Source organism: Melanotaenia boesemani, chromosome 21 (assembly GCF_017639745.1).
Source record: "Melanotaenia boesemani isolate fMelBoe1 chromosome 21, fMelBoe1.pri, whole genome shotgun sequence".
Taxonomy (NCBI): Eukaryota; Metazoa; Chordata; class Actinopteri; order Atheriniformes; family Melanotaeniidae; genus Melanotaenia; species Melanotaenia boesemani.
In genome coordinates, this window is record NC_055702.1 from 15,972,911 (window position 1) to 15,985,553 (window position 12,643).

At 39.1% G+C, this 12,643-nt stretch overlaps 2 long non-coding RNA genes across 2 annotated transcripts; both read left to right on the top strand.

Annotated features, from left to right (window-relative positions):
- Nucleotides 1–566: 566 nt before the first annotated feature.
- LOC121632839 lies at nt 567–9,504 on the top strand. The gene is made up of 3 exons (XR_006008975.1): nt 567–578; nt 9,123–9,130; nt 9,396–9,504. It is a non-coding gene; the product is annotated as an uncharacterized LOC121632839 (long non-coding RNA).
- Nucleotides 9,505–12,280: 2,776 nt separating this feature from the next.
- LOC121632837 lies at nt 12,281–12,643 on the top strand. Its single transcript, XR_006008973.1, has 3 exons — nt 12,281–12,358; nt 12,446–12,515; nt 12,625–12,643. It is a non-coding gene; the product is annotated as an uncharacterized LOC121632837 (long non-coding RNA).

Consider the following 12,643-nt stretch of genomic DNA (forward strand, 5'->3'; position numbering starts at 1 on the left):
AACCAAGCATATCACAACAAATAGTCTGTAACCCAAATCAAAGATTCCAAAGAAGAACACGGGCCTACAGCCTAGCTACACAAATCCAGCCACCACGAATCACCAATTCACAGACGCAGATTCACCAACACCGCAGTTCCAAAGGCCGGGAGCAGACTGCCTGTGTCAACAGTTGCTCCCTGAATGAACTGGAACGTCAGGCTTTAGTTCCTGGAGGGCGCCTTCAGGAGCTGTGATTGGTCCAACAGGATCCAATGGGAAGGGAGAAGGCGGCGGTGTGTCCATTCAAACCAATCCGATGCAGGCACAAAGAGTGGAGGTTTGCACCATGGATTGGAGTCAGGTGGCGACAATAATCAGCTGGTGTTACACTAATTTATTTACCTTATAGTGACCCAATTTATCCAATTTGTCCCATTTATCACCACACTATTAAATTCCTGCATGCACTGATAATGAATCCACAGTTTCTTGGCACTGATTTAAAGGCGGCAAATATAACCTCAGCCACCTCATTGACAGGGGTAAAAGCCGAATTACTGATTACAGTTATTCAAGATTATAATTGTTGATAAAATGTAAATATGACGGTTTACTTGAGATATACAAGATTTTATAAAATAAAATGGTTGCAGCCAGCTCCTAGTCGATGAGGAGTGAACTGCAATTTTTGCACTTCCGCATAGGCTTACTTTTTCCCACCGGAGGTTGCCACTTGTAAAGAATTATATTCCAGTTTTGAACCGCCAGGGAGAGTCAAAGATGTCTGAGTACATTTCCTCACTGAGCCAACGGTTCAACGCAATCATGAAGAGAATACAGCAGAAGCAAGAACAGCAGCCAAGCTCCTCCAGAAACTATTGATGCTAAAATAAATTATTACCACCAGTGACTGTTACATTCTGAACTTCATCAGTGTCCATGTGAATCATTTGAAGATGAGACAAATTAAGTGTCTGTGCAATTTGTCATGGATATGCATTGCATATCATATACAGATTTGTTTTGGCCATCCTGACAGCAATTATGGCACTTGTGTTGCAGTCAAGATAATAAAGCTACAGGACCAGAATCAAGGTTGAAGAAGAGTATTGAAATAAACTGGAAGATTAGAGACAAGTGCATAAAATCAGATCAGATACAGACAAGTGGGAGACAAATATATACAGTACAAATCAGAAATTCCCTCTGTCAAATCATTTGGGGTGAAAGGCTCAAGTATTTATTTCGTTGGCTCTGGTGATTGGCTGTATTATGTCTCTGTAGATAATTAGTGTAAGATTACAGAAATTAGTCAGGCTTTTAGACATTATAAGAATGGCTTTTAAGTTTGAAACGAATAGCAAGATCTTGACACAGTCACTGTAGCCTATTTAAGCAGGTTTCGGGTCCAATTTCACCCGAGTCCTGAACTGTTCGGAATAACAGCTCCGCTGCTCAGCTAGAAAAGTTTTCTTACCAGATGGAGTTGGTAGCTGCACTGCTTGTGAAGGTGCTGCAGACTTTCATAGAAAAGAAATTGCAAATATGAGCCCTTTAATGGTCCTTAAAGAAGGAAACTTGCTCTTCTATATGGATCCTATGTCAAAGTGAAAGTAACAAAATAGATCAATTACTCTTTGATCTTTAAAAAAAATATATATATATATATTTTTTTCATTTGATGCGTTTTTTTAATTTATTTTTTTACTCTAATCATAGCAAACAACTATGGGTGAAACTGCCAAAAACCGATGGTATTACAGCTCGCAACCCCAATAATAATAACAATAATAATAATAATAATAATAATAATAATAATAATAATACACTGATGACACTGCCAGCAACCGATGGTGTTACAGTCTGCAACCCCATGATTTTCAATGAAGTGGCTTAATCCAGAGTTCTCAGCCAATGGGAGCAATTCATCAAAGATTCACCAAGAATTAAGCCGTTTTCTAGGTTATGGCGTTTTGAGTGCGACGCGCAGGTGGTGTATGTATGGATATACATAGATGCTTGTGCATAGAACACCAGTTACTGTAGTATATAGTTTTCATTCTATTGCATTTGTATTTAATATTTGTATTTTTATTTTTTAATCTGCTTTTCTTCCTCTATTTTACTTTGAGTTATAGTAACACACAAATTTACCTGTTGTGGGATTAATAAGGTTTTATCTTATCTTTTATTATGCTGTTCTTGTTTAAGTACAATATACTATAGTAAATATAGTAGCTATATACACTTTATTATCTATATTATTAAATACAGACGCTATTAATTTAGTCTGTCTCATTGCAATCTATAGGTTGGTGCTCAGTGTGTGGTTTCAGACAATAATTTATGCCTATGTCGATAAAGAATTCTTTCTTTCCTTCTTTTTTTCTTTATAAAAGATATAACAAATTTGATCTATATCTGAATCTGTATCCTGGCAGTGCATTTGAATATGGCTGGAGAAGCACACAAGCAGACCACAGAGTTACTGGAACGATGCAGACAATCCTTTAGCAAAGATCAGTGACGAACTGGTGGTCTGCTCTTATTCTTTAGGCTACTGATTGGATGATCACGGTTCAATTTCACTGGCTGTAAAAAAAAGGGGTTGGGTTAATTTTAACGCAACAAAACGGCGCTTTTTATGCATGTTGTTGTTGCACAAAATGCCGTTTTTAACGTGCGTTAAAGTGCGACAAAACGGCGCTTTTTACACGCGTTCATTGAAAGCCGCAAAAAAAAAAAAAAAAAAAAAAAAAAAGAAAAAAGTGTTAACATTAACCTGCGATCTTAAGTGCTATAATCTCTTTCCTTCTCCGCTGGGGCTGTGGCAGTTGGATATTTACATCCACATGTTTCACCTTTGCGGTGCACTGCTGGGTTGTGAGTTTGGTGCTGGAGCAGCTCATTGGCAGCTGTCGTGGTACTCCTGGTCTTTTCTCTCTCCCTCCCCATTTTGGGACGTACTGGTAAGACTGCATTCGCTCGTCAGACGTCAGAGCAGGACATTAATCTACATCATATATGTTTTCCTCTTTTTTAGACACGTGAGCGTGCCCTATGATATATTATGAGGGGCCGTTTGAGACATTATTCAGAATTACCCTCTCACAGACATGTGAAATTTAAGTCATTCACACATTATACTGAAACCTCTCATACATTATAATGAAATCATTCATACATTATAGTAAAACCTCTCATACATTATACTGAAATGCTCTCACATACTATACTGAAATTTCCTCTTATATACTATACTGAAATACTCCTAAACACTATACTGAAATCATTACTATACTATGCATACTAATATGTATGAAAGGAATTCTACTAGTGTGTGTGAGAGGGAATTTCACTAGTATGTATGAAAGGAATTCTACTAGTGTGTGTGAGAGGGGATTTCACTAGTATGTATGAAAGGAATTCTACTAGTGTGTGTGAGAGGGAATTTCACTAGTATGTATGAAAGGAATTCTACTCATGTGTGTGAGAGGGAATTTCACTAGTATGTATGAAAGGAATTCTACTAGTGTGTGTGAGAGGGAATTTCACTAGTATGTATGAAAGGAATTCTACTAGTGTGTGTGAGAGGGAATTTCACTAGTATGTATGAAAGGAATTCTACTAGTGTGTGTGAGAGGGAATTTTACTAGTACTGTATGTATGAAAGGAATTCTACTCATGTGTGTGAGAGGGAATTTCACTAGTATGTATGAAAGGAATTCTACTAGTGTGTGTGAGAGGGAATTTCACTAGTATGTATGAAAGGAATTCTACTAGTGTGTCCGAGAGGGAATTTCATTGGGATATACAGTGCCGTAAAACGAAGACCTGGACAGCACTGTAAGTCATATCCAGGAGAATGCTCCAAACGCAGATGAAGAGTATGTTGTCCAGTGCCGTCCAGGTCTTCTTTTGACAGCACTGTATATCTTTATGCCCGAATTATGCTAGGTGGCTAGTTAGCATGTGCTCATTCAGACTCGCTACTGTCAGTTATCCGGCTGCTGTCGTGCATTTTATTTGAACCTATACCCTTTTTAGGTTTACTGGGGGTTTTAACTCCCCAGTTGTGTTGTCACCCTCTTCTTATTTGTATTATTGCTTTTCACCTTACTAACACCACCCCGCCACATAAGGGAATCAAGAAAGACAAGTGCAACATTGCTGTTGATTGCGACATCTCATAAAGATACTGGCATGTCCATAGTGGCGTTTGAAGGATTGAGTTTTATGTTTGTGGACCCTGACTACTGCTGGTTGGGACGTTGCGGGACGACAAAATGTTGCTCCATTCTACGGTAGGGGTTGTTGCGAAAATAGTGGTAATGAGTGGTCCCTGCCACTAGGGGCAGCTACATCAGTGGTCTGGACCACTGTGATGAGTGGTTCCTGCCACTAGGAGACACGTAAATCAGTGATAACTACATACTATACATTTCAGATACCAATATAAGAAAGGCTAATTTTATTATTATTTTTCTTTTTTTTCACATTTTTTATGGAAGAACAAAATTTATCATAAATAAAAAAAGACACTTGGTAAAATTGTCATGAGGCAGACAGGTTTGGACTCAGAAGATGACTCAGATACCCAGGGATAGGTTACAAACGTTTATTGTAATACAAGAAATGTGCAATCCAGTTCTTCTCTGGTCAGGCTTCTGTGGGTATGGGAGACAGGTGTCAGAAAGCAGGGAGCAGCAGATGACAGTGCGTAATTGTGTGGCTGACGTACCAGCAAGATGAGATCCAGCGGGTGAGGAGGGAATCTCACGATCTGAGCCAAGGAGATCCAGGGGGAAAACTGCTGAGCAAAAAGAGATTAGAAGCTGGATAATAACCCGCAGGTTGGATTGCTGACCAGGATGACAGCGTGGGGACAGGGAATCCTTGAGGGGGTGAGGGGAGTAGTCCGTGATCCGTTATCCAAATCCGATAATCGATTCCAGAGGTCCGAGAGCCAGGAGATCCAAACAGAGACAAGCAGAGTACCAGACAGGGGGCAGGCTGAGACAGAATCCAAATCCAAAAAGCGACTGGGTCAACAACAGACGGGCAAACAGGCAGAGAAATCAAGGCTGGAAGCGTACAGGGTAGAACCAAGACGATCTGGCAACTAGGAGAAGAAACAGGCAGGTATATAAAGCGCACAGCGCAGGTGGAGCGCATCAGCAATCAAGCCAGCGTGCTGAGCAGATGCCTTCAGGGTAGCTGGGGAAAACGGGTTCCGAACCACGGAACATGACAAAAATAATATGAAAAATGAAGTATTAGAGCATTAGAGAGGAGAAGTGTCTAGCTACTGATGTAGTGCCACCTTGGTGAGAGCACTAGGTGTTTTTTACTGGCAGAGCGTAACTGTGGAGAGGGAGTGTAGCTCTGGATTAAGGAGTGGAGGTAGACCGGAGCCGTTTGGGTTATTGTTTTGTAAGCCAGAAGCAGAGCTTTGAATTTGATGCGTGCTGCAACTGGAAGCCAGTTTTTATAAATAGCTATAAATAAAATTATAAATAAAATCTATCCAGTATCAGACATTTTAAAATGTAGATTTAAATTTAAGGTGAACCCATGCTCTTTCTGTAAGGCTGCAATAGAATCCTTAGAGCATTTTTTTCCTGCACTCTGTCAAACAGTTTCTGGGTTGATATAAGAGGTGGCTGTCACTAAAGATATACAATATTCCATCCTTTAGGCTTTTGACATTATGCCTACTTCATAGTTAACCTAAATCCAGATTTCTCTGATGTTGTCAAGTTGTTTTAGTATTATTTCAATTTTCCCCAACTTGATAAGGAATGACATCCACCTGGAACTCTACACCGGACTTCACTCGAATAGCCAAGCAGCAGTCAATTATTTCTTTTCCCTTTCTTTCCTTTCTTTTCTTTATTTAGACTTAGGAAGAACAGTTGTGAAATATGTTTCCTTTGCCATCTTTTTTGGTTTTTTATCAGGTGAAAAACCTTCAAATGAAAAAAAAAGGAATACACATAACTTATAGTTCAATTGACACACAATTCTTTGGAATAAAACAAATAAATGCATTTCATTATTTCTATATGCATAGTATGAAAATCAAAATTGATTTACCAACTACTACATTTTTTGTTGTAAAGTATTTTTTTTATCCAACTGATGTCAATATTTCTATTAAATTAAAAAGCACAATTTAGCACAAGAGTAGCATTTGCCTACACACATTAACACCACTTAATCCTCCTCATAAGTCCAGCACAGGAAGCTCTGTCATTCAAAAAGTTCACAGTGGCAGAGAGCTGTCATCCTCGTCACAGCGCTGGATTAATCGCTACGTTAAATCAGTCCGTCAACTGACAGATCAGTGATCATTCTTAAAATCAGAAAGAATTTATTCTCTTGCCAGCTGCCTCTGCAGTCTCTTACGGATGTCTTACGGGACCAACAAAGGCAGTGAAATCACGGGGAGGTGTGTCTGTAATAGTGTACATGAGTGTGCTTGCTTGTGTGCATGCATGTGTGCATAGTAAGTATAAGTAGGTGAGCCTGTGAACTTAGATGATAGTGGGTAGACCTTGGGAGCTGATCCAGGAAAGGTCCACAGCCCGAGAAGATGGGACAGACTGTCCATCTGCATTACATTTCCAGGAGAACTTGACAGTCATCCAAGGCCAGTACAGGGAGCCAGATTAAGATAACAACATTTGTTTTGGTTCAGGCTATAGCAAGTTTCATCTGCGTTGAGTCTCTCAGTGGTCTCACTGGCTTCCACCTAGCCGAGCCGACAACTTCTCCAAGTTGGTGTCCACCTCGAGTTCTGGAACTGCAGCCAGCTTGCCATTCTGAGCTAGAATAGCATCCAGTTTACAATTAAGCTCCTGCAACGCAAAGTCTGATTGTTCACAGCTCAGCACACACCGGCACAGAAGTCCGGCAGCTTGCCAGTGGCTGCTGACAGCGTCCGAATTTTGCGATACACCAAGAAACCGCCGACTCCAAACAGCAGAAATCCAGTTATCATGAATCAAAATGAATAGATGTCCTCTGCATCCTCAACGGAAAGAATTGACAGACACATGACCTTCCATACCCCCCCGAAATCCATCAAGTATCCAGCCGCGAACGTTCTGCCAGGACAAGCGGGTTCCCCTACGCTCGTTTTTCCGTTCAAATAAATTTGGTCAATTGCACTGAGAGACAAGCTGATCAGATCCATGGTTCAAGATGGTTCAGATTTAGAACAGAAATGCAGAGAGATGCGTGGGGTGTGTGTGGGGAGGGAGAGAGAAGAGAAAGCGTCTGCCTTTATCGAGAGCAGGAAGAGAAAAATTGATCTAATAATCCTACCACATTTTCATACAACTTAATTACTCAAGCTAATATGTCAGTCTGGCATCAGCCTGTAAACCAGAAACTGTAATAACATAGTTAAAACATTATAAATGAAGCTAAATATAGCAAACGGTTGAACACTGCTGTAAACGGTTGTCTGTCTTCCAGTGTGTGTCTACAGGTCCTGCTCTCCTAGCACCTGACTGACTCTTCACTGAAGCTCTGGGTCATCATGGAGGTCTTCATCATGCAACAGCTAAAGAAGACGTTTGGATCTGCTCTTATTGTTCCCCTTGTTGACTAATTTGCACATATTTTGCAAAATTGCATGTTATATTGTTTCAGTGTTGAACTTGCCATACAAACATGTAAAATTTTCTCACTACATTACATCATCACTACAAGATATTATGCCACAACTTCAGTGTTTTTATTATATCACATGTGCATATTCTCTATTTTCTTTTATTGAAATTTTATCTGTTTACCGTTGTGCTGCTACTGTTTATTCTGACTGAGAATTTCAATAAAAACTTATCAAACCTGACACTGGTTATTTATGTACTTAAGAGGCAACGAAAAGCCAAAATACTTAAAAAATGCCTTTGACACACTTTATTATTCATGTTTAAGCCATGTACAAAAACAAAAAATTGCACATTTTTGCTGCACAAACAATATATATAAACTTCCAACTGTCTAACTGTACACATACATCTCCGTCATCATGTGTCTCATCCTCTGTGATCAGCTGATCACCATCTTCTCCAGCTTTATGTGTCTCCTCTCTGGTCTGTAGCTGACCGCTTTCCTCTACAGCATCAGGTGTCCTCTTCATGGTCTGTAGCTCTCCAGTGTTTGCATCCTGGTGGACTCCATCTCTGCTGCTTGCAGTGTCTCTTTCCTCGGCTGATCTCTTCTATGTCGTCTTGCAGAGCGTGCAGTGTTTGTGGGTGTAACTGATGTGTGTCCTAGAAACAGGGATGGTATACAATCTTAAGCTGGTTGACCTGTAATATTGTTATTAAAAAAAACTAGTTAACACTGGATGCTTCCATTAGATTTCACAATCTTAACCACTTAATCCAACCAGTTAACCATCCCATCAGATCTCACAGAGCACTCTTGGTATTTACCTGTATCTTTAAAATCATTCACTCTTTGACGTTTTGATATAAAGATGATTAAACAAAATAAACACTGATCAAACACAAACAGATGAACCCATTTCTATTTCCCTCCCTCTTTGCCTGTAGTTTACAAGTGAAGTTAACCAATGTGAATATAGCGACTTTAAAAAGCCAAATGAAGCTTATTCATTAACATTACTTACATAATAAAAACAACAGCATCAACAAAAACTCCCCTACTTGCCTTTATGAAAATGCCAAGATCAAACATGCATGAAGAGAGATGGTGGTGAAAGTGATGTCCTTCCCTCTCACCACTGCAACCCAGGCCATCCAACGCCTCAGTACCCTCAACCTGCTGTCCAAAGCCTCTTTTAAAAGTAGGAAACTGAAAAAAAATCTAACGACATGACCTACTTTTTCTACCTTTTTTAATCGTGCGACTTAGTGTGGCAGTCTTTCACATAACACGAGACTCCCATTTTATGATGTGTTTCTCTAACTGTATTCACTCCCAGGGGCACAAATAACAGTCCTGCAAAAACAGTTGATATCACAATCTTTAATGACTAGCTGTGTCTCTCACAGATCGATCACAATATCATCAATACAAGATTTTTCCATCAGACATCATAAACAGGAAAAAAAAACAAAAAAAAAAAAAACACCACCATCCCTTCCCTTTTAACACTGTAGTTGTCATGGTTACTGACATACTTATTAACACCTCCTTAGTTCTGCTGAGTGCAACCCTGGATCCCTCATCTGTTGTAGTTTTTTAAGTTGACTTTCCATGAAACTGATTTAGTGTGATTTATTCTTTATTTGAAAGAATCAAACAATTTGTGTAAAAGTGATTTAAGAGAGTTCGTTCAAACAACTAGGCACTATAAATAATGTGAGTTAGGTGAACTAATGGGTTAGAGTAAAGTCTAATGGACGCAAGCTGATATAACTTGACATGTTTAGTTTCAGCATTTGTAAAAACTAAAGTGGTTTAAGGCAACAGGTTTCCACACAAATTTCTAGTAAACTCAACTAATCAAGGATTAGAGTGTCTTTTTATAATTTATGATTATTTTAGCTTTTCCTTTACAATCTTAATATATATTTTGAACAAAAAAATTTCACTCCAGTTATCATAATTATGTTCTTTCTAGATCAAGGCCTATAGTGATGGTGGAAGCAACTGTGTCCTTCAACCCAAATGAAATCCCAACTCAAAATGTGGACTGAAATCCCCTGGAGAACAAAGCTGAAATCTGCTTTACTATGAGCAGACACTCTGAAGTGAACACAGGTTCATCCTTCTTCTCATTTTTATTTCCACTGACATTCTTGTATTTGTGTTCATTTCTATATAACATTAGCCTCATAGCTAATGGTAATGATGCAAAGTCAATCAGCAGTATTAGGAGAGTAAAGTTAGACAGATATTGTAATTTAGCCAAAATATGACTTAGACATTTATGCTATAAAGCTAACAATGAAAGAAATTATTGTATGCTTCAGCTCAAGCACAGATTAATTACACTTTTACGCTGGATGCTACCAGGAAGACCCCAAACAACCGAGCTTACATCAGAGAGAAACTACGAGAGGAAACTGGATCACTTGTTCTGGACTTAAAACGTCGACAGTGCAGCAGTGTGAATTTTTTCATTGAGGTAGATCTTAAAGAAAACTGATTTAATATTTCAAAAAAAGTATTTTGCTTTAAGTCTTATCTTGCTTCGTCATAATGTTTCCCTTGTCTTGTTGCAGGCTTGTCCAGAAGATATTCACAATCCACTTATGAACGAGCTCAGATTCATCTTCGATGGTTTACCTTCTAACACAAATCTTAAACCAAGTCTCGCCCAGCAGGATCAAACAACAACCTTTCATCCAGTGAGTAACCTTTAAACACACTTCATTAACATTACATTTCCATTAACAACTTTCTTTTTGTCACTACATTTTCTGCATGACTGATATGTTGACATGAAAGCAGCTGAAGAGCTTCACATGGCTCCGACATCTCCAGGATTCATCATAAATCCTGAACAGTGTTCGTTTCTTATTACCCTCTGATCTAATGTTTTTAACATCTTGTTTTCACAGTTAAGGTTTCAGATCAACTGTGGTGCTGATGAGAAATGTGTTGATAATCTGAAAGTGGACTTCAACTTCACCAGGTAAAAAAGTAAAACTTGGAAACATAAATAAACAGTTGGGCATGCTTTTAGTGTTTTAGTAATAATGGTATCTAAATCTGTTCTAATTTACTCAAATGCAATGTTTGTGTAGGCATAGTTCAGTAATCCATGTTATTACATTTTAATGCTTGTTTGTATAATTTCTTTACGCACATAAAGTATTTTTCATTTCATTATTGATGACGTAACAACTAATTAGCCAACTGATTTTGATTGGCCTGACTAGTCGACTTCAAAAAAGATGTAAAATACCATCCTTAATAATAAACGTCTCCAAGCTATAAGAGTGGTCAAACCAAAACAAGGTCCTACTTACCTTGATTTGGCAGCACCTTGTCTGCACACTTGGAAATGCCTTGAAGACCTTTAGTGAAACAAATTAAACATGAAGTTTTAATTTCTGACCACAGAGTTACTGAAATAATCTAAAGAGGACATCTGTTCTTTATTTTATAAAATAAATCTTTTCAGCTTTCAGTCAGGCTGCATGGTGATGTGTGGTTAGTGTCGCCTCATAGCAGCGATATGTGGTGTTTGCATGTTCTACCCATGTGTAAAGAGGACACACATGGGTGGGTCCTCTCTGGGTTAAGTGGTGGTCCTAGGAAAGGAGTGTGCATGTCTGTGGTGGACCCATGGTGGACCGGTGAGCAGTGCATCCTGTCATGTCTCACCTAGTAGCTGCTGGGATAGGCTCTGCCCCCAGTGACCCTATATTGAAATTTAAGGGTATAAACAATGGGTGGATGGTCTTTTCAACCTCTAGGCATCCTCATAAACATATTCTGTTCTGTTAAGAAAAAGACATCTTTTCAACTTTTCAACCAAACCTCAATGTTGATTAGATGTCGGGTAAAGCTGTCAACATGACATTGTTGCTGACCACCAAATGTTGGTACTGATAGAGAAGTAAATTAGCTCAGAGGGGCACAATGACGATTCTCAAACTGGGAACCGGTTCTCAATTCCTATCACTACCTTGTTCTAACCAGCATGATAGCCTTACGATTGTCAGCATTCATGTGGAAACAATGCTGCATTGTCAACAGTTTTGATTTTCTCTTTCATTCTTGTTCATCTTCATAATCTCTCAGGTCCTCAGTGATTGTGATTGGCATTGATGAGCTTTTGGATGTGACGGTCTCTGTGGAGAACAGGGAGGAAAACTCATACAACAGTCTTATTATTCTCACATACCCAGCTGGTCTCTCTTACAGGAAGTTTTCAGCTCTGCAGGTCAGACATCAGGATCAAGTCTGTTTCATCTCTGATCAGCTGCTCTCCAAGTCACATCAATGCTTTGTCTTTTAATACAGGGAAGAATTCAGTGCAGCTCTTTGGACAGTGAAGATGGAGTAACTCGAGGAAAGACAGACTGCACTATTGACAAACCAGTTTTCAAAAGCAACTCCAAGGTTGGTTTGTTGCACTGCTGCAGACTGTTGAGTCAGAAGAGGAGGCATCTGATCTCTGGTTTCTTTCATTTCCAGGCTGTCTTCATTGTCTCCTATGGGATTGGAGCCAATAGTCAACTTGACAGGAAGATCTTTGTCACTGCAAACGCCACCAGGTACAGTTCTTCAGCTGACGGTGCAGCAACTTGGAATATGAATATTTTCTATAAACATTTCCATCTTTATCTTTCAGTGGGAGTCAGGAGCACTCCCCTTCCAGTGAACTCTACAAGAGGAAAGAGATCGATGTGAAATACAGCATCTTTGTTTCAGTTGAAAGGTCTGTGTTTCATTGTTAAATCAAAATAAATTTAAAAGTGATGCTATTTTTTTGCTCCAGTATCTAATGTTTACAATGTCTCTTTAGCTCCTTCAACTACTGCAGTTTCACTTTTGGAACAAATAATTTGCAGAAACCAGTCCAACAATCAATCAAGGTGAAAGATTACTTCTTGCAGTAGTATCAGTACTATCTTCTAGTTTACTGCTATGTTTCAGACCTGATGCTTTATTACATCCTAAAACTTTTCTTTCTCACCTTCTCAGGTTACAAATAGCATCAGAG